At 40.0% G+C, this 24,029-nt stretch overlaps 1 long non-coding RNA gene across 13 annotated transcripts in view; it reads right to left on the minus strand.

Annotated features, from left to right (window-relative positions):
* Nucleotides 1-24,029, minus strand: part of LOC140911533 (uncharacterized) — a 402,004-nt gene that overhangs the window by 246,185 nt on the left and 131,790 nt on the right. The window contains exon 8 of one of the 13 annotated variants that reach the window (XR_013635803.1): nucleotides 1,279-1,354. The exons of the other annotated variants lie outside the window; for them this stretch is intronic. This is a non-coding gene — a long non-coding RNA (uncharacterized LOC140911533). The remainder of the gene's footprint in view (nucleotides 1-1,278; nucleotides 1,355-24,029) is intronic. 13 annotated transcript variants of the gene reach the window in all.

Here is a 24,029-nt window from a genome sequence, read left to right on the forward strand (position 1 = left end):
AACAAGCCAAAGGGAGACAGGGACACTTCTCATCTAGTAAGTCTAGAAAGTTAAGCAAGTGAAATATGTCTTCCATATCCCCTCACTAAACTAACAAGGAAATATAACGTGACTTATTCAATATCCCTTCCTGCCCCTTATAGCAGCTCTAGCACAAACTAGAGGAGTTAGTATTGAGAAAATGTACCAAAATATCTCACACATCCATTTTATTCAGGTTGTAACATTTCTCTCTCTTTCACATTCATCTCTATACATATGTATGGATAAGTATAGTGAGATCCAGGTTCAGAAGAAACATAGAACTAATTGCAAAATGGAAAAACAATTCCCAAAACATCTCAAAAATTTCAAAATCATTTTCATTCCACAAGTTTCTAAACAGATCTTATTTTATTGATTGAAATGGTTTCATGAAAACTATAATTGATATAGAAAATGTTCAATTTGGAAAAGTTTCAGTTTGAAACAATTAAAATTTTCCTGTTTGCTTTGCTTTTTCCCCAGTGAAGAAAAGAGAAAGGGGAAAACAGTAAAAAAATTGAAAAACAAATTAAAAAATAACCTGAAAAACTTTTTTTTTGTTTCCAGTTTAAAAAAAAATTGAGAAAACAAACAAAAGAATTCATAAAAATACCCAATTTTGAAAAAAGCTTGGTATATTTATTTTTTAATAATTGTATGAAAACTTTCTAATAGCTTTTATCTCACCTAATGTAGCTGTAAATAGGCTTTTAACTAGGGCTGTTGATTAATCGCAGTTAACTCACATGATTGATTCAAAAAATTTAACTGCAATTAAAAAAATTAATCGTGATTAATCGCACTGTTAAACAATAGAATACCAATTGAAATGTATTTAATATTTTTGGATGTTTTTCTACATTTTCAAATATATTGATTTCTATTACAACACAATACAAAGTGTACTTTATATTATTATTTTTTATTACAAATATTTGCACTGTAAAAATGATAAAATAAATAGTATTGTTCAATTTACCTCATACAAGTATTGCAGTGTAATCTCTTTATCCTGAAAGTGTAATTTACAAATGTAGATTTTTTTTGTTACATAACTGCACTCAAAACAATGTACAACTTTAGAGCCTACAAGTCTACTCAGTCCTACTTCTTGTTCAACCAATTGCTAAGACAAACAAGTTTGTTTACATTTACGGGAGATATTGCTGACTGCTTATTTACAATGTCACCTGAAAGTGAGAACAGGCATTCGCATGGCACTTTTGTAGTGAGTGTTGCAAGGTATTTACATACCAGATATGCTAAACATTCAGATGACCCTTCATGCTTCGGCCACCATTCGACAGGACATGCTTCCATGCTGACGATGCTAGATAAAAAATAATGCGTTCATTACATTTGTGACTGAACTCCTTGGGGGAGAATTGTATGTCTCCTGTTCTGTTTTACCCGCATTCTGCCATAAATTTCATGTTATAGCAGTCTTGGATGATGACACAGCACGTGTTTGTTTTAAGAACACTTTCACAGCAGATTTGACAAAATGCAAAGAAGGTACCAATGTGACCCAACTTGACCCAACGTTTAAGAATCTGAGTGCCTTTCAAAATCTGAGAGGGGTGGAAAATGCTTTCAGAAGTCTTAAAAGAGCAACACTCCGATGCGGAAACTACAGAACCCGAACCACCAAAAAAGAAAATCAACTTTCAGCTGGTGGCAACTGACTCAGATGATGAAAATGAACATGCGTCAGCAGGGGCAGCTCATCCATAGAGGCGAACTAGGTGAGCGCCTAGGGTGCCAACTTAAATGGGCTGCCAAATTCGAGGGGAAAAAAATCAAATAAAAAAAAATGAAAAAGCTGAAAAAAATACAAATAAAATAACAAATATGTCACTATTTCAATTTCTGTGTGCGTACGGAGGAAATATGAATTATAATTAATTTTTCTACATTTCTGAGAATTTATTAATATGTCAAATCTTTTATTTACTGAAAAAATAAATAATATTTTAGCAAAAAAAATTTCAATCTGTGACGTAGGGTCAAGATGACTCACTCTGCAATTTCAATAAGCAATAACTCAGCCACAATGAAACACATCGGCCAGCAGCAAGAGCTGTAATGTTAGTGACACCTAACTTGAATATACATCAATGTCACATAGACGAAAATTCATGTAGAGCAAAGATATTGCAAGTTGATACATGTCAAATGGTCATTTTAACACACTTTGCAGGTAGATGGTTAAGAATTGAGCAAACACTGTGGAAAATTGTGTTTCTTGGTGCCAAAGAATAAAAAATAACATCTTTTAGCATTATAAATCCAAAATGTAAGTATCTTTAAACCTTAGTGTTATTATTGGGCTGCATAATTATTAACTTTTCTTTGTTATAACTAGTTCACATGTAATAAATAAGGTCCATAAAGGAAAAAAAACAACATTAATGCTTAATACACTACAAAAGTGATGACATCACACTCCAATCGGGTAACTGTGAGGGAGTGGATTACTTTCCAAACAACTGGTTTCGGGTTATAACATCGAAAAAAGTCATTTTGTTCCTGAGTAAACGCTGTAACTAACTGTTTTGATAGGTAAGTGAGTGTATGTTACTAATCATTGAACCTTTAAGCAGTGAAAAGATGTGTTGGGATGGCTGCAATGTGGTTTAAATCGCCAACCATGTGGTGTGTCAGCCATCCTTAATGCTAAAATGCTTGCAGTCGGGAGCACAATTAGTACATAACAATATTCAAATGCCCCATGGCAGAAAGAGGAAAAAGAAAACCCTCAGGAGCTGAGTATCGTAAAAGAAAGGCTGAGAAGGAAAAGGACCAAGCAAAACAGCAGATATCCTTCCTGAAATATCTTCTCTTTAATCCAAATAAAGATGGAAGCAGTTCACAGCATCCAGATGAAGGAATTTTACTTGGATAGGAGGTTAGCTCACATCTGCATGGAAGCAGTTTGGAAACTCAAGATGATGGAAACTGATTTCTAGATGAAGGCAGCTCACAGCATCAGACTGATATGGAAGTGGAGAAAATTTATTCACCTTCAGAGAGACATGCAGAAATTGAAGTAAATGAAGTAGAAGGAAGAAAGGATGAGGAAGTTACAAACAAGTTACAGTATGGGGACCCAGCTTCATGGCCCAGATGTGATGACAGCGTGTGGCAAATTCTCGTGGAACATGGACCTGAATAAGTTCATTAATTTCCCTTCCCTAAGGATGGAAATAAAAGAAAATTCTCTGCTCAGCATTAAAAGAGGAAACTCATTAATGGGGAAGAAATTAATCAAAACTGGTTACAATATTCAGTGTCAAAGGACTCTGTGTTTTGCTTTTGCTGCAAGTTGTTTAGAAATCAAACAATTGGTACATCACTTACTGAAAATAGTTCAAAGGACTGGAAAAACATATCTTCAATTCTTTCTTCACATGAAAGAAGTACAGAACATTTGGAATGTTTTCAAAATTGGAAAGAACTTGAATTAGGATTAAAAAAGGAAAAACTATTAATGAAGAAAATTTATGTGTGATCAAGGAAAAAGAATATTGGCAACAAATATTGGAGCATCTGATTGCTTGAGTGAGAGTTCTCGGTGGGCAAAATGTAGCATTCCACGGCCACAGTAGAAATGAAAAATTATACACTCCAGGTAATGGAAACTTTTAAAAAATTGTTGAATACTTAGCTTTGTTTGATCCAGTCATGAAGGAGCATCTATGTAAAATAACTGATCATGAAACACAGGTTCATTACTTAGGAAAAAATATGCAGAATGAACTGATTCAAATCCTAGCAAATGTCTTTAAAAAGAAAATTGTAGAGCTGCCCATTCTGCAAAATACTTTTCAATAATACTGGACTGTACACCAGATGTGAGTCATGTTGAACAAATGACAACGATCATTTGTTTTGTGGATATGGAAAAGTCTGCAGATGAAGATAATGTTTATGTCTCATAAAGGAACATTTTTTCGGTTTCATACCACTGAAGGACACGACTGAGCATTTATGACTCATCCTAATCTATAAGAGCCTGAAACAATGTCATTATCTGTTCAAAACTTACATGGCCAAGGCTATGATAATGGGAGTAATATGAAGGGTAAAGACAATTGTGTGCAAAGGAGAAAGATGGAAATCAATCCTTTTTCGTTCCTTGCAATGCTCATTCTCTGAATTTGGTTGTCAATGATGCAGTTTGGAGGCAAGCAGTTTCTTTGACCTGGGGCAACGTGTTTATGTGTTTTTCTCAGGCTCAACATGTCATTGGGAGATTCTGACTCGGCATGTGAATTCTCTAACTGTGAAACCACTTAGTCAGACAAGATGGGAAAGTCACATTGATGCTTTGAAACCTCTTCGCTATGAACTTGGAAACATTTATGATGCCCTAATTGAAATTTCTGATGATACTACCTTTACTGGATCATCTGGCAATACAGCACGTTCAGATGCAAAGGCTCTTGCAAATGGCCTTTCCAAGTTCTAATTTATGACTTCACTCATTTTGTGGTCCTTTTCGAGATTAACCTAACTAGTAAGCAGCTTCAGGAAAAGAACTTGAACATACAGTCTGCTATTCAAAAACTGCAGCAAACTAAAATATTCTGGAGGAATTCAGAAGTGATGAAGGGTTTGAAAGAACACTGGTAGATTATCTTGAGCTTGCTGAAGAAATAGACTTTCTGACAGAATTTGAACCAGAGCCAGTTCGCATTCAGCAAAAGAAACAGCAGTTTTCATACGAAGGACGAGACACACCCATTCAGAACCCAAAACAAAGGTTCAAAGTGAATTTCTACTTCGCAGTCCTTGATACTGCTATTCTCTCAGTTGAGGAAAGATTTCAACAGATGCAGCAGCTAGAGTCAGTATTTGGCTTTCTATATGATATCCACAGCTTGCAAAAGAAAACAGCAAAACAGATAAGAGAATTTTGTATAAAACTGGACTCGGCATTGACTCATGACAATTCAAAAGACATTGATGCTACAGATTTGTGTAGTGAGCTTCAGGCTTTTTCAAGATGACTTCAGAAACATTCCACTCCTGAAGAAGTACTGGAGTTTGTCTGTAAAAATAAACTCACAGACAGTTTTCCAAACATTTTTATAGCTCTACACGTTCTTTTAACTTTGCCAGTTTCCATAGCTAGTGGGGGAACATAGTGTCTCAAAGTTAAAATTGATAAAAACATATCTGCGCTCAGCAATGGTGCAAGAGAGACTTGTTGGACTTGCCACAATGTCAATAGACCATGAAATAGCTGGAAAACTGGATCTAAAAGACCAAGTGCCTGAATTTTCAAAACTTAAAGCAAGAAAAGTCATGTTTTAAGAGCACAGAGTGTTTGTTTTGTAAACACAGGTTAAAGTTCATTGAAGAGTTTCCTTATTTCTTTCTATATTGGATGTGGTGGTAATGGCAGTTAAAGCAGGATAGTGTAATGGATGATTTTGGATTTGTAATAATAAAATTATAATTAACATTTTTAATGCATTTTTATTTGAAATCGGACTGAAATATCATCTAGCTGTTGTGTACAAATCTATTCTGAAAATGTCGTGTCTCTATTTTATCTGATCTTAGAAACATTGGTTGCACAGACTGATGGACGGACAAGCCGAATAATTAAGCCTCTGTTTTAAAAAAAATGCTTAAAAAACATTACAAGGAAAAAAGGGGCAAAATGTTTCCCAGTTTACCAAAAACCTCAGCCTAGATCTGCCAGTTTGGGTGTGAGGGTCATTGATTGCATGGTTTGCCTAGGTGTCAGTTGCTGGCAGCTAGTCTAGGGCTGCCTCTGTGCATCCGATCACTTTGCTTTCTATCATTATCAAGCAGAACCCATCATCAGTATGGACGCGTGTATTCTGGAAGGGTGGCTGAAGCATGAAGGGACATATGAATCTTTAGTGCATCTGGCACGTAAATATCTTGTGATGCCGGCTACAACAGTGCCATGCGAACACCTGTTCTTACTTTCAGGTGACATTGTAAACAAGACATGGGCAGCATGATCTCCTGCAAATTATAACCAAACTTGTTTTTTCTGAGCGATTGGCTGAAGTAGGACTGAGCAGACTTGTAGGTTCTAAAGTTTTACATTGTTTTATTTTTGAATGCAGTTATTTTTGTACATAATTGTACATTTGTAAGTTCAACTTTCATTATATAGAGATTGCACTACAATACTTGTATTTGGTGAATTGAAATATACTATTTCTTTTGTTTTTTACAGTGCAAATATTTGTAATAAAAATAAATATAAAGTGAGCACTGTATGCTTTGTATTTTGAGTTTTAATTGAAATCAATATATTTGAAAATGTAGAAAGCATCCAAAATATTTAAATAGATGGTATTCTAGTATCGTTTAACAGCATGATTAATCACGATTATTTTTTGAATCGCTTGACAGCCCTACTTTTAACTACCACTGGTAATCTAAGCATCCAGTAGCAGCTTTGGGTACAATAAGACCCCTTCAAACCTGTGTCACAATTGACAGCGGCACTCCCTCAGACAAGGATGTTGACAATTCTTGCCACCTCCTCTGGCTTCATTCCTTACCTACCAACATTATTTCAGTTTCCGACTAGCCCTTGCCTAAATCTAGGTTGCCAGCATGCACTGGGTAATCCTACCCAACTGTATTGGCCAAGTCAGATGAAATGGAAGCATAAAGTTAGGTATCAACTGCATACCAAAAACAGCACATCCCAAATCTCTTTTTAACCTCATCCTAAATGGGCTCATTGCTCATGAGCATAAAACTCCATTATACTGAGCTCAAGAGCTGCCTTGGGGATAGATGTGCAACTACCTATAATTACCCTCTAGTTCCTATCATATTAAAAATAATTGAGTCATTTCAAAGAACCTCCATCCATCCCTGCTAGGGACCACTACAGTCAATGGTATCAACTGCTGCTTACAGATCTTAAAGACTCAGCATGGGTACTGTGTCCTTTTCTATTCTTAGAAGATCTATCAGTACAATATTATATACAATACTATACTGTTATTTTTAAATACACACTGTTATTTTAAAAAGTTAATTAATTAAACATTTTAACCTTAATTAAATTTTTGTGTACATATTTATTTTATGTATTAATTATTATTATTAAAAACACCTATCCAAAGCTCAAGAAACCCTGATGTACATTGGCAAAGCACTTCCAGTTATTGCAGTATTAAAACAATTCATCTGGAGCTCAGCCAGTCACCTACAAACACTCCTTTCTGCTCCTTTATTGTCTAGGCAGTGTACCCTCAGTCTTCTTCAAAATGCAGGCAAAAGGTGCTTTTTGCAGAATGCCCAGAAGGTCACCAAATTTGAGCTATTCCTGACTGTGGGGTGAAAGGGGAATGCCAGTTCCAGAGTCTCAGAATACTCACAGAGAAACCCCAGCCACCTGCTCCCACTCTTTTATAATGAAAGGGCTCTGTGCTAAGTGCCCTGGCTAGCAGCAGATGTGGCAGGATGGCCTGGGGCGAGAGGCAACGATTTCAATGAGAGTTAGGTACCTAACCTGCTTAGATCCTTTTGAAAATCCCACTCAGCACAATCTACATCTTTACACACCTGAATACCTTTGAACATTTGGCTGCGTCATTTCAAAAATTGGACTTCAGCTCCTAAATCATTTAGGCACTTTAGAAAATTTTACCTTATTTTTCAGAAAAATGGTTTGGGAGCCACAAAAATCTTGGGTTCTAATCCTAGCTGAATTTAAGAAAAAAGTCTCTTAAACCCCCTTTGCCACAGTCAATATGCTTTTTAAACTGGGGCTTTTTGATTGTTTTTGAAAAAAGTGATTTCCTTAAAATCAAAAGTTGCATCCGTGCTTCGCTTTCCTGTGTACGTTAATCAAATTTAAAAAATTAAGAAGAACTTGGAGTATCATGATGAAAATATATGTTCAAAAAGGTTGTGGCTGGGGGCATTGCATAATGATATCTATTGATGGTAGAATTGGTAGGGAGTCTTTTATCTTTTTTTATTTCACTGTGTTCACATGTTTATGCAATTTACCTTGAACATATGGCTGCTGAAAGAAATTGAATGATGCAAGTATGCCAGTTAAAATAGACACTTAAAACACTTGATCATTTTCACAATTATGTATGCTCAGTTTATTTACATGCATTGGCTACATTTAATACTTTTGACTATAAGCTGTTGTTGAGACATCTGTACGTCTCAGATGAGATGGATGGAGGGAGTCACTGCTGAATAACATGGCTCACTTTAATGGAGAGGATCCCACGGGGTATATTTGGGCAATTCTTACTCTTCACAGAATATCTCTTATGGGGGTTCCTACACTGTTGCATCTTGCTACTGCTTCTGTTCAACATGTATGTGAAGGTCTTAAGGAGATGTGCTGGAAGGCGACCTGGGCTGTGATGTCATCAGTATGCTGATGATACTTAGTTCTATACCATCATCATTGCTGCTGCTGCTAGTGCTTACATGAAATGGACTTGACTAAGGGCCAGCTGGCTGAGGCTCAAACCAGAGAAGGAGGAAGTAGTGATGATAGGTTGGGAGGGAATCATCTGGATGACTTGGTGAAGGTTTTATCTAGACTCCTGATTGAGGAAGTATGGCTACCATTTGTAATGAAGTTTCATAATTTAGGGGTCTTATAAATGCCTCTGCTGATCCTAGATGCGCCGGTAGCATCTGTGGCTATGAGATGATCATATGCACATGGCAAAAGAAAAATGACCATTTCTCTCTCTCTCTCCTTTGCTGCAGTTATTTATGCCTTTGTTGATGAAAGACTAGACTAGTGTGATCTCCTCTGTGTGGGTCTACACATGAGATCACCCGGAAGCTGAAGCTAGAGGAGAATGCAGTGCCTCACTTATATTATGGGCAGCTCATCAGAGATACTAGGAGCTAGCAGCTAGATCCTTACTACTTGATCTAAAGTTAGCTAGTAGTAAAATAGGGACTAGTAACTATGTGAACTATGGAAAACAGAACAGCTATTGTGATTCTATTCAGAAGAGGGCAGAAGAACACAAACACATTAACTATCTCCCTAAAATATTGTATGAATTCCTCCATCTTATTGTGTCAGTACAGAACCAAGAAATTCTCTCTCATGTTAACTAAAATTTTAGGAAAAAGAATATAAAGTGTATGAGCAGATCCTAACCCAGTACAGACGGACATATAACTCCACAGAAATCAGTAGAGCTACATTCATTTGTAATTACTGAGTTTTGCCCCAGATATGTTAAGGAATGAGATACAAAGGTGAAATTTTAAACAGACTTGTAACATATTCCTGATTTTTTCCTGCTACTACCTGATTTTGTTGATGATGGTGACAGGACTTTATATTATTATAGTTTGATTATATAGGACAATGTGCTACTGGGATTTGTTTACATAAAACTAGATAACCCCTTATAATATCTTTCCATAATATACTTTCACAAATACAACATTCCCCTTCCTCATTCCTACTGAAAACATATCAGAGATGAAGAATGCATTTCTCTTTCATAAAGAGAAAAGGGGTTTGAACTGACAAGATGTTTCTAAACAAATAATAGGTTGCAGAGTTTTACTCAAGAATTCCATTGGAATTATGGAGAACTTTACATGTAAAATGGAACTTATTAGAAACAAAAGTAGAATTATGAGGATTTTTTTTTCTGTGCACTGACATATCTAATGCATTCTGCCTAAAAAAATAAGCAATAAGGAGAAAAATATTTTATAAATGTTGGTTTTTAGTATGCATAACTATAAGGAGCTCAGAGTTGCTTCAAATGAAAAATCAGTAAATCCCTAATGCTAGAAATTCATACCCATGCTTAACTTTAAGCATATGATTAGTTCCATTGAGAACTTGTGCTTACACCTTGACTTATCTAGTGATATGTTACACACCTTAGCCCTTCCTTGCAATATCCCAGTGTGAGAACTATTACCTACTTAAAGTTAAACATACGCTTAAATCTTTGCAGAATCAGAGCCTAAATTTCTAAAGGTGGGGTTATGGCATACCACTTTTTAAAAAAATTCCTCTCTATTTTCAAAGTTCCAGCCTCCTTTTGCAAATTTTCTCCCCACCCTGCCACCCCCAGTTAAAGGAAAGACTCAAACATTCAAAATTCAAAAGTGGAAAACCAATAATTTCTGGTTTCAAAAGCTGAAACAAAATGTCAATTTACATATAAACAAAAACATTTGCATTTTTTCACATTAAAACTTCCCACGGAAAACTGAAATTTTAAATGAAGCTATATTAGTTTAAATTTTCTTGTGATATATATATATATTAACTATCTCTCTTAGATACATATGGACTGGTGGGAGTTCTGTTTCTTTAACTCTGTGGCTGGAAGCCAGGCAAGAGGAATCTATGGAAGACACTCAGCAAGGAACAGAGACAATGTGTATAGCTTTAAGGATATTATTTTCCTTATTGTAATAAAGCTCCAGTGTTAGAAGAAAGCATTTCTTTTCATGAATCTTCACCATTGACACATTACAGAGATCTACAGCCAGGAAAGACGACAAGTAGTGTACTGTGCTCACTAAATAAGTTTGGGAGAAAGATACTTGTTTCTGGAGGGGAAAAAAGTTTTTATTGTACAGATGATTGTTTATGTTTTGTCAGAAGGAACTGTCACCATGCTTATGGATATTAGTGATTAACGGACCTGGCCCTGTGGTCAAGTAGGCACTTTAATGGGTGGCAATGGTAGATTTCCAGATTAAATCATTTAATTTATTTGTGTGAACAAAGACTATATTAACTCATCCAAATGTTTCCACTAGTACAAAAACATAATGGTGGGGAGAGAAAGGAAACATCTGCTGTATGTAGAAGCAGCTTGTGGGCTAATTTCCATCACTGAAGCCAAGCCTGCAGTTAATCAGCTCTGCCCTCACCAACAGATGCCACTGCAGCCAAAAGGAATTCATTGGTGAGGTAGGTTATGGGGCTCAAGGAGCTACAAACCCTCCTGAAAATCCAAATGTGAAAGAATTTCTCTTTTATAGCATATGGTCAGATCTCAGTTCCTCTACCACAAGCTGGGAATTGGCAGCAGACAGATTTGTAAAAATAACAAAAAAGAAAAAAAGTTCCAACTTGAAGCAATGTGAAACAACTGAAATACATCAAAGCATAAGGCAATACTCTGCTTTTAATTTTGTGAATGATTGAACTCTGAAAACTTAATCTGTTCATTCATTATGTGTTGTTTCCCCAAGGCACAATGTAGAAAAGTAGCCATTCCCATTCATTTGACCCTGTGGGAATAAAAGGGATAAGGAAAGTATATGTTTAATAGTAGTATGTTGGATTTGAAGGTTACAAATATATGTATATAACTGGGCATAAAAACGGAGCAGAGAGCATGACAAAGCTGTAAAGTCAAGCCCCTGAAAGTTAGGAAATGTCAGAATTAAGGTTGCTTGTGCAACCATAATTTGCCCCTGTTGTGCATATGCATTATGACACAGTCTTTAATTACATGATCATATGCTATTGTTTCTCTAAAGCAACCCTGCCTCATTCAGTTTTTTTGTGTAATATCCTAGATTTTAAAAAAGCAAACAAAAAAGAAAAATTCTATCATATAGAAACACATTAACTCCCAACATGATTAATCAGTAAGGTTTGAATCTAGAGCCAAACACAGAGCTCTGCTATTTGAGCTAACAGAGCAAATGTTAGCAATAGTAGGTTGCCATTCTCTGTGTGGCCAGTCACTAGAGGAAGATGAGGCAAATACTTTGCCAGTGGATTTCACAGCTATTTGCTGATAGCAAAGAGATGGTAAGACTCAGGAATTTGGGATTTCATTTCAGGTTCTGAGGGAAGTGTTCTCTAATGGTTACAGATCATTCTGTCACCAGGCCCCTTGGCTCCTTGTCCCAATCCCACATTGCCCCAGACCCCTTTATTCCAGTCCTCCTCTCTTAGCTCTGGTCTACACTAGGACTTTAGGTCGAATTTAGCAGCGTTGTAAATCGATGTAAACCTGCACCCGTCCACACGATGAAGCCCTTTCGTTCGACTTAAAGGGGTCTTAAAATCGATTTCCGTACTCCACCCCTGACAAGTGGATTAGCGCTTAAATCGGCCTTGCCGGGTTGAATTTGGGGTACTGTGGACACAATTCAATGGTATTGGCCTCCGGGAGCTATCCCAGAGTGCTCCATTGTGACCGCTCTGGACAGCACTCTCAACTCAGATGCACTGGCCAGGTAGACAGGAAAAGAACTGTGAACTTTTGAATCTCATTTCCTGTTTGGCCAGCGTGGCAAGCTGCAGGTGACCATGAAGAGCTCATCAGCAGAGGTGACCATGATGGAGTCCCAGAATTGCAAAAGAGCTCCAGCATTGACTGAACGGGAGGTACGGTATCTGATCGCTATATGGGGAGAGGAATCCGTGCTATCAGAACTCCATTCCAGTTTTCGAAATGCCAAAACCTTTGTCAAAATCTCCCAGGGCATGAAGGACAGAGGCCATAACAGGGATCTGAAGCAGTGCCACGTGAAACTTAAGGAGCTGAGGCAAGCCTACCAGAAAACCAGAGGGGCGAACGGCCGCTCCGGGTCAAAGCCCCAAACATGCCGCTTCTATGATGAGCTGCATGCCGTTTTAGGGGGTTCAGCCACCACTACCCCAGCCGTGTTGTTTGACTCCCTCAATGGAGATGGAGGCAACACGGAAGCAGGTTTTGGGGACGAAGAAGATGATGATGAGGAGGAGGAGGTTGTAGATAGCTCACAGCAAGCAAGTGGAGAAACCGGTTTTCCTGACAGCCAGGAACTGTTTCTCACCCTGGACCTGGAGCCAGTACCCCCCGAACCCACCCAAAGCTGCCTCCTGGACCCGGCAGGTGGAGAAGGGACCTCCGGTGAGTGTACCTTTTAAAATACTATACATGGTTTAAAAGCAAGCATGTGAAAGGATTAATTTGCCCTGGCATTCGCGGCTCTCCTGGATGTACTCCCAAAGCCTTTGCAAAAGGTTTCTGGGGAGGGCAGCCTTATTGCTTCCTTCATGGTAGGACACTTTACCACTCCAGCCCAGTAACACGTACTCGGGAATCATTGTACAACAAAGCATTGCAGTGTATGTTTGCTGGCGTTCAAACAACATCCGTTCTTTATCTCTCTGTGTTATCCTCAGGAGAGTGAGATATCATTCATGGTCTCCTGGTTGCAATAGGGTGCTTTTCTTCAGGGGACATTCAGAGGAGCCCGTTCCTGCTGAGCTGTTTGCCTGCGGCTGAACAGAAATGTTCCCCGCTGTTAGCCACGGGCAGGGGAAAGGGTTGAGGGGGTAGCCACGCAGTGGGGGGAGGCAAAATGTGACCTTGTAACGAAAGCACATGTGCTATGTATGTAATATCAACAGCAAGGTTTACCCTGAAAGAGTGTAGCCACTGTTTTATAAAATGTGTCTTTTTAAATACCGCTGTCCCTTTTTTTTTCCTCCACCAGCTGCATGTGTTTCAATGATCACAGGATCTTCTCCTTCCCAGAGGCTAGTGAAGATTAGAAAAAAAAACGCACTCGTGATGAAATGTTCTCTGAGCTCATGCTGTCCTCCCACACTGACAGAGCACAGACGAATGCGTGGAGGCAAATAATGTCAGAGTGCAGGAAAGCACAAAATGACCGGGAGGAGAGGTGGCGGGCTGAAGAGAGTAAGTGGCGGGCTGAAGACAGGGCTGAAGCTCAAATGTGGCGGCAGCATGATGAGAGGAGGCAGGATTCAATGCTGAGGCTGCTGGAGGATCAAACCAGTATGCTCCAGTGTATGGTTGAGCTGCAGCAAAGGCAGCTGGAGCACAGACTGCCACTACAGCCCCTGTGTAACCATCCGCCCTCTTCCCCAAGTTCCATAGCCTCCACACCCAGACGCCCAAGAACGTGGTGGGGGGGCCACCGGCCAACCAGCCACTCTACCACAGAGGATTGCCCAAAAAAAAGAAGGCTGGCATTCAATAAATTTTAAAGTTGTAAGCTTTTAAAGTGCTGTGTGGCATTTTCCTTCCCTCCTCCACCACCCCTCCTGGGCTACCTTGGTAGTCATCCCCCTATTTGTGTGATGAATGAATAAAGAATACATGAATGTGAAGCTACAATGCCTTTATTGCCTCTGCAAGCAATGATTAAAGGGAGGAGGGGAGGGTGGTTAGCCTGCAAGTGAGTGAACCAAGGGGCGGGGGGTTTCATCAAGGAGAAACAAAGAGAACATTCACACCATAGCCTGGCCAGTCATGAAACTGGTTTTCAAAGCTTCTCTGATGCGTACCGCGCCCTCCTGTGCTCTTCTAACCGCCCTGGTGTCTGGCTGCGCGTAACCAGCAGCCAGGCGATTTGCCTCAACCTCCCACCCCGCCATAAACGTCTCCCCCTTACTCTCACAGATATTGTGGAGCACACAGCAAGCAGTAATAACAGTGGGAATATTGGTTTCGCTGAGGTCTAAGCGAGTCAGTAAACTGCGCCAGCGTGCCTTTAAACGTCCAAATGCACATTCTACCACCATTCTGCACTTGCTCAGCCTGTAGTTGAACAGCTCCTGACTACTGTCCAGGCTGCCTGTGTACGGCTTCATGAGCCATGGCATTAAGGGGTAGGCTGGGTCCCCAAGGATACATATAGGCATTTCAAAGTCCCCAACAGTTATTTTCTGGTCTGGGAATAAAGTCCCTTCCTGCAGCTTTTGAAACAGACCAGAGTTCCTGAAGATGCGAGTGTCATGTACCTTTCCCGGCCATCCCACGTTGATGTTGGTGAAACGTCCCTTGTGATCCACCAGAGCTTGCAGCACTATTGAAAAGTACCCCTTGCGGTTTATGTACTCACCGGCTTGGTGCTCCGGTGCCAAGATAGGGATATGGGTTCCGTCTATAGCCCCACCACAGTTAGGGAATCCCATTGCAGCAAAGCCATCCACTATGACCTGCACATTTCCCAGGGTCACTACCCTTGATATAGCAGATCTTTGATTACATTGGCTACTTGCATCACAGCAGCCCCAACAGTAGATTTGCCCACTCCAAATTGATTCCCGACTGACCGGTAGCTGTCTGGCGTTGCAAGCTTCCACAGGGCTATCGCCACTCGCTTCTCGACTGTGAGGGCTGCTCTCATCTTGGTATTCATGTGCTTCAGGGCAGGGGAAAGCAAGTCACAAAGTTCCACGAAAGTGCCCTTACGCATGCAAAAGTTTCGCAGGCACTGGGAATCGTCCCAGACCTGCAACACTATGTGGTCCCACCAGTCTGTGCTTGTTTCCCGAGCCCAGAATTGGCGTTCCACAGCATGAACCTGCCCCATTAGCACCATGATGCATGCATTGGCAGGGCCCATGCTTTCAGAGAAATCTGTGTCCATGTCCTGATCACTCACATGACCGCACTGACGTCGCCTCCTCGCCCGGTATCGCTCTGTCAGGTTCCGGTGCTGCATATACTGCTGGATAATGCGTGTGGTGTTTAATGTGCTCCTAATTGCCAAAGTGAGCTGAGCGGCCTCCATGCTTGCCTTGGTATGGCGTCCACACAGAAAAAAGGCGCAGAACGATTGTCTGCCGTTGCTCTGACGGAGGGAGGGGCGACTGACCACATGGCTTACAGGGTTGGCTTCAGGGAGCTAAAATCAACAAAGGGGGTGGCTTTACATCAAGGAGTATTTCAGGCAGGACTTCACGGAGCATTCCAATAAGAAATGGTGCACCTAAGTTATTGTTCTTATTGGAACAAGGAGGTTAGTCTAGCCTCTGATTGATACATGGCTAGATTTACCTCACTGCACCTTCTCTGTGAGTGACTGCAGTGTGACCTAGAGGAATGAGTCCCCTAGACAGGCGGCGGGGGGGGGACACAAATGAGTACAAAACAAATCTGGTCTATTTCTTGTTTTGATCCACTCCATCTATCTTTTACATCTTTGGCTGGCAGCAGACGGTGCAGAAGGACTGCATGCAATCCACATCTCATGGCTGCTCGGCAGAAGATGGTACAGTACGACTGCTAGCCATCCTCATCTCTTTCCTGCCCGGCAGAAGATGGTGCAATATGACTGCTATCCATCCTCATCTCTTGCCTGCCCGGCAGAAGATGGTACAGTACGACTGCTAGCAATCCGTATCGCCTGCCTGCTCACCATAAGACGGTTCAATAGGACTGACTGCAGGACTAAAGAGAATGACCTGGTCAAGTCACTCCAAATTTAGTCCCTGCGGCCATGTCTGCCCAGGCGCTCCCAGCCGACGTGGCTAGGAGCACCTCGGACATGACGATGACGGCTACCAGTCGTATTGCACCGTCTGCTGCCAGAAGGCAATGGGTTGCTGCTACTGTGTAGCAATGCAGTACCACGTCTGCCAGCACCCAGGAGACATACGGTGACGGTTATCTGAGCAGGCTCCATGCTTGCCGTGGTATGGCGTCTGCACAGGTAACTCAGGAAAAAAGGCGCGAAACAATTGTCTGCTGCTGCTTTCACGGAGGGAGGGAGGGAATGGGGGCATGACGATATGTACCCAGAACCACCCGCGACAATGTTTTAGCCCCATCAGGCATTGGGATCTCAACCCAGAATTCCAATGGGCTGTGGAGACTGCGGGAACTGTGGGATAGCTACCCACAGTGCAACGCTCCGGAAGTCGACGCTTGCCTCGGTACTGTGGAAGCACTCCGCCGAGTTAATGCACTTGGAGCATTTTCTATGGGGACACACACACTCGAATATATAAAACCGATTTCTAAAAAACCGACTTCTATAAATTCAACCTTATTCTGTAGTGTAGACATACCCTTACTCCCACTCTCAGTTCCTTGTCCTAGTCTCCATCCTACACCAAAACCCTTTCCAATTCTCACCCTTTACCGTGCTCCTAATACCTGTGCATTCCATACAGGCTGTTTTCGCCTTCTCTTCTCCATTGCCTTGGCACCAGCAGAAGGACCAGTGAGAATCGTCTTTCTCCTCTCAGTTCCTCGGCCCAGCACCACAGCAGGCCCTGGCTTCCAGGATAAACCTTTTCAGGAAAAGTCCTCTGGCTGGAGCATCCTCAGTGCAAATGGTGTCTTTGGAAAAATTATCTGCCAAACTCTAACAAGTCTTTATTGAGCATCTGTGAACTGAGGTTTACAGAAGGTCATAATCTGGCTAAATTTGGGTGGATTTCCACAGGGAAGGGAGGGGGGAAGAGAGAGATCCCAGTCACCAAGGGACCATACCCCTTGCACATTTCAAGTCCTTGATCCATAGTATGGAAGCACTACAGCTTTAAAATGAAATTTTTGTATACATTTTTCAACATTATATATATTTAGCTCAAATGGTTAAAGTCTGGCAAAGTCATCAGGATCTGAAAACAAGGTTTTACAATAGAAAGTACTGGCAACCTTATGCTAGATGTATCACCTCTAATATACGTAGCCAAGATTTTAAAAATGGGAACCTACAATTAGATTCCTAAATATGTGCCTGAACGCTAGGAGATCGTTTTGGCTTCAGTGGGAACCCCCGGGGCTCTCAGCACATCTGAAAATCTGGTCACTTAGGCCCTGATCCTGCAGACAGCTATTTACATAAGTAGTTCCATTGATTTTAAAGGGACTACCCACATAAATAGCATAAAGCTTGCTGGACTGGGGTCTGACTTAAGAAATTCTTCTTGAAAATCTTTATATATCTCACACACACACATTTAACTTGCACACACACACACGTGTGTGTGTGTTTCATGAACACTTTATATAATGATGACTTTATATGGGATACAATAAAAGATGATTTTTCTCACTGAACATCTGCTTTATGTCTTATGATGGGACAAAATAATTACATGGAAAAAAATCAAATTTACATCTATATGTATTTCCCAGATCTGAAGCCTGTGAGATGCTCTAGGGCCTGAACAGGAAGCTGGACAATTGTTTTCTCCTACGGTTTTATATTTATGCAGTGTATGTTTTTTCTTTTCCATCTCTTCACTACCATGAACACCCCCGCCCCCATGTATGTTTCCTTCTCAGCTGCCAAGCAATAACCAGTTCTGATGTCAGGCAGCTTCTCTCAATGCTTAGGCTCTGCTTACTGACTTTTTTCTCCAAGATTTAAGGGGGGGAAATTGTCAGGATTCCAGCCAAAGCTCAGGAACATATACATTCATTGGTACTTTTTAACTTTTAATTATTTCCTATCACAAGACATAAATCAGTAGTTTAGTAAGAAAATCATCTTGCTATTGTATCCCACATAACATAATCATTTAAATAAAGGTCTACGCTCTTTCCCAAAGTATGCCAGTTTTCTTCATTTAAACAATGCTGTGTAAGTTATAACTGGAATTAGTGATACATTTCTCTTGATATTTTCCAAAGACCTCAAAGGAAATTATTGTACATCAAAGAGTTCAGACACTTTGACATATCCATTTATATATATAAAAACAACCAGTAGAGCTTCAAACAAAAATCTTTGTTCTCCCCTGGAGGTGGAAAAAAAGATGGCATCTGTATCAATGTATTTGTTTGTCTATTTAACAAAGGAAATCAGGCTGTAGTTTTGAAGGCTAACATTTTCAAAAGCTTATGTTACTGAATTTAGCAGCTTGGGTGGCTATAGCATTTTTGTTGTTGTTTGGTTGGTTGCTTTTTACTCATATGGGTGTTTGGGGCATTTTCAGTGCAGTTATGGCATTCCTTTAAAATAGGAACAAGAGGTTGGGTGCTCTTAATGGGATTTCAGAGCTGCCCAACAAATGCAACAAGATACTTCTCTGATAGCCATGCCTAAGGAGGTGCAAACAGACACCTCTATAGCCATCACAGCCTCCCACCTTTTTCAGATCTTGCCCAAGAATATACAACCATATCAAACTACAGATATGTGACATTAGGGAAGGTAATTCCACATTTCAGGAAGAATTAGGTTCTGTAAATTACAAATAAAGTGGCAGCTGTTTGGAGATGCTCAAGTTTTGAAATATTAGAAGGCAAATGGATTAGTGGACAGAGTGCAGGTGAGGTGGTCAAAAGCATAAGAAAAATGCAGTTTATCATATGGATGTCACTACAAAGGTTTATGCACACACTTAACTTTCAGTAATCCCTCTGAAATCTAGTAGTCACATTAAAGTGAAGCTTTTGTGGGATTGGGAGCTAAAACTGTATTTTTTCATGGAAATAAAATCTTTTGCATGGAGCAAAAAGGCAAATTGCAATGGTGAGCATTACATTTTAGACCCTGATTCAGCAGAGCATTTAAGCACATACCTAAGTCCCACTGACTTTAATAGGATTGAACGCGTTCCAGTTAAGCACATATTTAAAGTTCTTTGCTGAATCTGTGTCGATGTGACCATTATCATTAAACAATGCTTGTTGAATGCGAGAAATGTTTCAGTACGTCCCTTCAGAAAAAGGCAAACAATTTCATGTGTTTTGTTTTTTTGCTTGTTGGGGCTTTATAGTGTTAATGGAGTCACTGTCTCTAGTGGACTGTGGAATGTGAAAGGGATGGGTCCTGTTTCTCTTAGGTTCTTGCTTTATTTTATTTTAGTTAGTTAGTTTGGCTGCACAAATTCTGAATGGTTTAGTCCCCATCATGCAGCTAAAAAAAAAAAGCAGGCAGCTTTACGCATCAGATGACAGAGATGAGCAGAAAGATGCAGGAAAAGAAAACACAATCATTTAAGAGAAAGCGGTCCAGGGGTTCCCTTTCCCCCAAGAAGATGGTACAGAGTTATTTGTTTGTTTTTGGAAAGTTAGGTCTCCTTTCTCCTCAACTTCTATTTCCTTTTCTCTCTGTCTACCAGTGGGCTGGAAGCTCAGTATGAGAGAGCATAAAAACTAGCCAGCAGGCAGCAGACAAGGCAACCTCTATACCTGTTTCCTGCACTAAGATCACTCACTCAATGGCATCCACATCTCAGGCTTTTCCCTACACATGTACAGTAAGCAAGAAATCTGATAGAAATTTTAAATTTCACATCTTTTACAGCAAATAATCAATTTAAAATTTCCTCTGCAATCCATGATGACTGTGAAAATAATACAGCCTTAGACATCATCACAACATGTGTATATATATATACGAGATCAGAATTTGGATCCAAATTTTGTGTGTGATACATAAATGTATGTAAATAGAGAACTCTAAACTGATTGGAAAGTTCAGTTACTTCTCTCTGAACATCTGCTTTCCCATAATCTAGGCAGACTTCTTCCCATTTGTGTACTAGACAGTGATTATATGACAGACTGATTCAGCTACCATCACACTATATATGCCTAAAACATGGTTACATTTTCTTGATTGAAAGCTTCAGTCCATCTGCCTATTTCTCACTAAAGTTTATTTTACAGCATTTCTGTTTCCTTCTAAGAAAAGAACTCAATTTGGACAATTTTCGTTTGAGAAACAAGGTCAATTTTTTGACATCCATTACCCTGGACAAAAAGATTAGAGTGATATAAATGTCAGCAAGGGGCCTTTTTTCCTTGTACTAATTCACAATATCTAGTAATGCCAGCTTGTTGTGTCACTGTTTACCACATAAAATATGTGTAGAAGGGTCCCTAAAAAAAAAAAATCAATAGCCATTATCATTGTTATTTACCATCATCATAATCCATCATCTGCTGTTGTTTCACACCACATTTTCCATGCCAAGTGTGGGCGTGCAGTACCATGCTGATGAATAGCTGCAAATTGCCATTCCAGGACTGCTGAGTTTCTGCTAGTTGGTGTAGCAAAATGCTTGCCTTCATGGTGGGAAGCATTGCACTGTGCTATTAAGAGGGACCTCAGCTGAGATTTTTCTCAATTTTTACACATTCTTCTTGCAAGACACCACAATAATTAGCCCCTGTATGTAGTAAACAAGAGACGTAAAATCCTAGACCAAAATGTTGAATAGGGAGAATAACTTCCCAGTGTGAAAAAAAGTTAACCACTTGGAATTCTTTGGTTGGTTAACTGTGTCAAACAAACAGTAAGCTCTAAGATATCAAATCAAAAGATAGAGTGTGGGGTCAGGGGGGCGGGCAGGTTGCATGAAAGAATCTTTGAACTGGCTCAAGAAAAATAAAAAAGAGGAAAATTCAGCCTCACCCAAATCTTGAACGTAATGCAAAATTCTACTCTGAAAGATCTGAAGTGCTTGGCTAAGGTCATGCATAGGTGGGAGTTGGGAGAGGGTCCAACATATCCTCAGCAGTTTACTATTATTTTGCCTTCTCCACTTGTTCTCAGTTGGGACAGGGCTTTTGGAGGCACCTGATGGCTTGCTAGCTCACCAGCCTTACGTTCTTCTCACCTGCAAGGTTAGTTTACTGCTATCCTTCTTGCTGTTCACATCATTACTCCATGACCAATTCCTTACGCTAGCCAATCCATGGATTGGCATGGAAGCCTTAGAAAAGGTTACTTGACTCCTCATCTCAGGAAGAGGGAGAAAAAAAAAAGGCCCTGATTCAGCAAATCATAGAATCACAGAATATCAGGGTTGGAAGGGACCCCAGAAGGTCATCTAGTCCAACCCCCTGCTCGAAGCAGGACCAATTCCCAGTTAAATCATCCCAGCCAGGGCTTTGTCAAGCCTGACCTTAAAAATCTCTAAGGAAGGAGATTCCACCACCTCCCTAGGCAACGCATTCCAGTGTTTCACCACCCTCTTAGTGAAAAAGTTTTTCCTAATATCCAATCTAAACCTCCCCCACTGCAACTTGAGACCATTACTCCTCGTTCTGTCATCTGCTACCATTGAGAACAGTCTAGAGCCATCCTCTTTGGAACCCCCTTTCAGGTAGTTGAAAGCAGCTATCAAATCCCCCCTCATTCTTCTCTTCTGCAGGCTAAACAATCCCAGCTCCCTCAGCCTCTCCTCATAACTCATGTGTTCCAGACCCCTAATCATTTTTGTTGCCCTTCGCTGGACTCTCTCCAATTTATCCACATCCTTCTTGTAGTGTGGGGCCCAAAACTGGACACAGTACTCCAGATGAGGCCTCACCAATGTCGAATAGAGGGGAACGATCACGTCCCTCGATCTGCTCGCTATGCCCCTACTTATACATCCCAAAATGCCATTGGCCTTTTTGGCAACAAGGGCACACTGCTGACTCATATCCAGCTTCTCGTCCACTGTCACCCCTAGGTCCTTTTCCGCAGAACTGCTGCCTAACCATTCGGTCCCTAGTCTGTAGCTGTGCATTGGGTTCTTCCGTCCTAAGTGCAGGACCCTGCACTTATCCTTATTGAACCTCATCAGATTTCTTTTGGCCCAATCCTCCAATTTGTCTAGGTACTTCTGTATCCTATCCCTCCCCTTTTACTGAAGGATGTTCATAACTTTAAGCAAATGAGTAGCCCCAGTTAAAATCAAGGAGATTTCAGTTGGGACTATGCATGTGCTGAAGTTGACTTCTTTTGGTCTACGTATGTGCTTTAAAGTTACATGCACAGTTAAGCACTTGCTGAATTGGGACCCAAACCACTGCCAAGAGAAGAAAGGAGGGAATGGTTACTGCTTAGAATGAAAGAATGTGATGCCAGCCTCAATTAGACATCAAGGAAACATCCTTGAACGGCTAAGAAAAAATTCATTGCCAAAACCACAATAATAATTAATAATAATAATAATAATAATAATAATAATTATAAAATAACATTTTACAATTTATTCATAAAATGAGTTATTCTTAATTCAGAATATGAAAGTACTTTTCAGAGAGGGGTAGAAAGGAAAATAGTCTTTAGGGGCAAGATATAAAGATAATGCCATCAGGATCAGCGTTATGTTAAAAAGTCTGCATTTCTTATGTATATTCATATGGCAGCAGAGTTTACATTTTCCTGGCACCTTAATCTGGCTACGTTCAGATCTTCAGGGCTGCTTTTCTCAATGCTAACTTTAATTAATTCAAAATGATAATAAGGTAATTCACTGCCCCTGCAGAGGCACAGAACAAAAGGGCCTGAACCATGAATTTATATTTTAGGTATATTATTTTGGGGTACAGCATTTATCATCAACATTTAAACTCAGTCATAAATTGAGGCCCTAGAAGCTGATTAAGTATACTAAAAAACAAAAATCAGCATCTTTATTAATCTATGATAGTAACCTGTTCATAGTAGAATGGATACAGTATGGCACAAACATTATTTGTTGCCTCCTGTAAAGGCATAAATAAAACAAAGTAGGAACATGGAAACTTTTTCTGCCATATCACTTAAAGAATGACCAGCATAGGGTGCAAATTAAATATATTTCCCTTCTTAGAGTTGAAAAGTGGATTTTTCCCCCCTAAGTAATGGCCATGATAGTGCTGAAAAAAATAATATTTTGGGCCAAGGAGCTGTGCTTTATAGCAGCTGAGCATCTGGCCCTGAATGTTTAAGGTTTATAAATTGAAGACACAATGTAGTAAATTGTTTTTAGCAATTACTGTGCATATCAACTGGCAGAATGGATGTATAAGAAATATCCATCAAGGACCACAAGTTTGCTATTTAAAGACTGAAATGAGAATAGAATAAAATTGCTGTGGTAATAGTATCTTTCATTGCCAAGGTGTCAGAAAGCCTGAAAAAAAGTCATACAGTGATGCTTATTTGTTCAGTTATACAGACTGATTTAAGGGCCTTTATTTTCTGACTTTGTCTTCTAAATCTATGGGCCAGGGTGAAAGAGTCAGGTAGGCCTTGAACTGAAGAAAACAGGAAGACTACAGGGTATGGGGGGGAAATAGTTCCCCTTATTAAAATGGACTGGTTAATATATTGGGATAGATCCTGAGCTGGTGTAAATCAGTGTAGTTCCATTGACTTCCCTGGATCTACACCTATTTCAGCTGAAGGTTTGGCTCTAAATGTGTAATGTTAGAAGAAGACAGAATGGAAGGCAAAAGTTCTCTTTCTTAAATGTTTACCACTTGTTTTCTGGGGTCAGCCAATCAAGATTTAGAATGTTTACTTTGCAGCATGCTGAACTGTTG

This window comes from Lepidochelys kempii, chromosome 5 (genome assembly GCF_965140285.1).
Source record: "Lepidochelys kempii isolate rLepKem1 chromosome 5, rLepKem1.hap1, whole genome shotgun sequence".
In the NCBI taxonomy this organism is placed as follows: domain Eukaryota; kingdom Metazoa; phylum Chordata; order Testudines; family Cheloniidae; genus Lepidochelys; species Lepidochelys kempii.